This window comes from Orycteropus afer, unplaced genomic scaffold (assembly GCF_000298275.1).
Source record: "Orycteropus afer afer isolate SDZICR_OR568_19922 unplaced genomic scaffold, OryAfe1.0 scaffold00107, whole genome shotgun sequence".
Classification (NCBI taxonomy): Eukaryota; Metazoa; Chordata; class Mammalia; order Tubulidentata; family Orycteropodidae; genus Orycteropus; species Orycteropus afer.
In genome coordinates, this window is record NW_006921694.1 from 593076 (window position 1) to 596295 (window position 3220).

At 43.2% G+C, this 3220-nt stretch overlaps 1 non-coding gene across 1 annotated transcript; it reads right to left on the reverse strand.

The window, feature by feature from the left end:
* Positions 1 to 262: 262 nt before the first annotated feature.
* LOC122150224 lies at positions 263 to 399 on the reverse strand. Its single transcript, XR_006163549.1, has one exon. It is a non-coding gene; the product is annotated as a small nucleolar RNA SNORA47 (small nucleolar RNA).
* Positions 400 to 3220: the final 2821 nt, after the last annotated feature.

Consider the following 3220-nt stretch of genomic DNA (forward strand, 5'->3'; position numbering starts at 1 on the left):
TCCCAACATGGGGTAAGGTCCTTGTTTTCCTACAACAACTGGAGAAGGAGAGGGTCAGCAAAAATGAGAGAAACCCTCAATAAGATGGATGGACACTGTGTCTGCAGCAATGAACGACTGTTAGGGTGGTCAGGACAGGGCAGTGTTTCATTCTGTTATACATAAGGTCACCACGAGTTGGAACTAACTCAATGGCAACTAACAACAACAATCCTTGAGACTTAGTGGAAAGTCTCATCTGAGCCATGGAGAAGCAGCACCACAAATGTGGGCCAGCACAGCGCCGTCCCTCTGAGGGCAGCAGAGGGACATCCTCTGCCCTGGCACTCTTCACTCTCGGAGGTCTTCACCAGTGGACGGCAGCATGGTACAGAACTGCCTCACCTTCTCAGTCCTCCACACAGTGCAATCTGACTCAACACAATCTTCTGTGAAGACTTGCTATCTAAAGGGTGACCAGCAGTGTTGGCTGCCAGTCCCACCAGTCTGCCTAGCTCTGCTGAGCTCCTTTCAACCTTCCCTATAGTACAGAGGGCTAGAGAGAAGCCTTTGATTCAACCATGTTGGCTTGGAAGAGAAGCCTCTTCAGAATGTTCCGCCACAACTGAAATGCACAAAGATCTCTTATAAACTAACAAGAAAAAGACAATAGGAAAATGGGCAAGAAAGATGAGAAGATGAGTATGCAAGCAACCTAAGAGCAAAGCTGAATGGCCAGGAAATGTATGAAAAGATGCGCAACATCACTTATGTTCTGGGGAATGCTATTAAAGGAATGATAAAACGTAACTTTACATGTATTGCACTAACAAAAACAAAGATCTCTAGTAGCCAGCACTAGAGGGGATGCAGACCAAAGAGTACACACATGCATTACTAGTGAAGATGTGAGGGGTTTCAGCCTTTTAGGACAGCAACCTGGCAATTTCTATTAATTAAAAATACATACAACTAGAGATTCCACTCCTGGGAATCTATTCTGTAGAACTAAAAGTTATCAACAGGTCAAGTCACATGCATTAGCATGTTTATTAGAGCATCATCTAGAATGGCAGAAAACTGGAAATGAAGGGATGCCTCTCAACAGAATGGCTGATTAAATAATGTACATCCACTCTAGAGAATATCATGCAGCCATTAAAAAGGATGGATTGGCATTCCACCAGGTGACCTGAGGGATTTCTGGAGGAACTGATGAGAAAGAAAAGATGTGGATAAGTGTGAATAATAGGATCCCATTAGTATTAATTGATACCCAGATCTGTGTAGGAGATCTATCTATCAAGAAAAATAAGGAAGGAGATAATACTGGGTTGAGAGGGTGGTAGCTGATGTGAAAGGAGGGAGAAGAGAAAGAGGAAAACAAGCAAAGAAAACAGGTACTAAGAAAGCATACATGTGACCATGTGTATGCATTTAGGTACAGTCTGTATGTCACGATCTATATATAAAACCAAACTCAGTTCAGTCAAGTAGGATCCGAGTCACAGCGACCCCTCCTTGAGTTTCCAAGGCAGTATCACTATGAAGTAGATTGCCTAACCTTCCTTTCGAGGAATGGCTGGTGGGTTTGAACCACCAGCCTTCTAGTTAGCAGTCAAATGCCTTAGGCACTATACCATCAGAGCTCCCAGGATCTATATATAAAGCAATTTTTAAAAAAACAATCCTTGGATCCTTCAGGATATGAGCTCAGGCAAGTTTAGGTTAGCCTTAAGTATGGAGACTGGGGAGGTTGGAGGGGACAGTCCGGTGGGGAAGCCCAGTACTGGGCCACTAGAAGATTTGCATTCACTCCCAAGGAAACTCAAAGCAGATCTCATCATGGAGGTGATGCCATTATATCAGATCTCATCATGGTGCATGACCACATCATTACATAACTGCCAAACAACTGAGAATCATGACCCAGTCAAGTTGACACACAACCTTAACCATCACAACATTCTATTATTCAGTGAAGTTTGAAGAAGTCCCTTGGGGATTTTGCATTCCAAGAAATAAACAATTACAGGTCCACCTCTTCCTCCACAACTTTATTTTCACTTCCCAAATTGATCCTGATGCAAAACAGACTGCTCATCATTCAAGTAAAAGAGGATGACAGGAGGACTGTTAGCATAGTGCCTAAGGCATTTGATTTCTAACCAGAAGGTTGGCGGTTCAAACCCACCAGCCACTCCTCCGAAGGAAGGTTGGGCAATCTACTTCTGTAGTAATTCCGCCTCGTAAACCCAAGGAGGGGTTGCTATAAATCGGATCTAAGTCCACAGTAGTGCATTGCATTGGGAGGACTGGTTAGTGGGATCCCTATGCTGTGTGTTTCTCTCTCACCAAACAAACAATAAAAATACACATTCATGAACTGGATGATTAGCTAACAAGAAGAAAATTGGAAAGTAAGAGCTCCGTTAATTTTTTGTTAAACATTTTTTAAGCTACCAGAAAGGTGCCAATGAACATGATTATTTCACTTTCATTTATCCACTTCATTCTTTCATTCAAATGCTCATTGTCACATGCTCAGAGTCCAACACGTGCTTGGCATTGAGGATTCAAAGAGGAACACCACACAGTCCCTGCCCTCACGAAGCTCGCAGTCTGCCTACCTCTGGTGGGGGAAAAGATGCTTAATTAATAACACTTCTGATTTAAAAAAATTAAAACCAGCTGCTGTGAGATGGCCATGAGTCAACTCCAACTCATGGTGATCCCACGTTTGTCAGAGTAGCATTGCGCTTCACGGGGCTTTCAGTAGCTGATTTTTTCAGAAGTAGATCACCAGGCCTTTCTTCCGAGGCACTTCTAGGGAGATTCAAACCTAGTAGCTGAGCAATTAACCATCTGCTTGTGCTACCCACCAGGCTAAATGTCAGATCAGTGTCCATGCATTTGGGTAAATTCCACCCCAGGTGTCTGCCCTGAGGAAGGGCTCAGCAAAGACAAAGTTCCTGGACACGGAGGTCCTGGGGGCTCTCACACAAACATTCATAAACATTCATGCTGTTCATGTCCCTGTTACACTCCTGCTTCAGCATCCCCTTCTTGCCCCACTCTGCAGCATACAACATTCACTATGCATCCATCACAACACATTACTGTTAGTGCTTAAGTCTAACAAACCAGTTCCAATCTAATTGTGTAACTTGGCTTCCAAGTTATATTTTAAAATAAAATTTTTGAAGCTAAATAAAAATACTCCACCACTCATCTGTCAGTT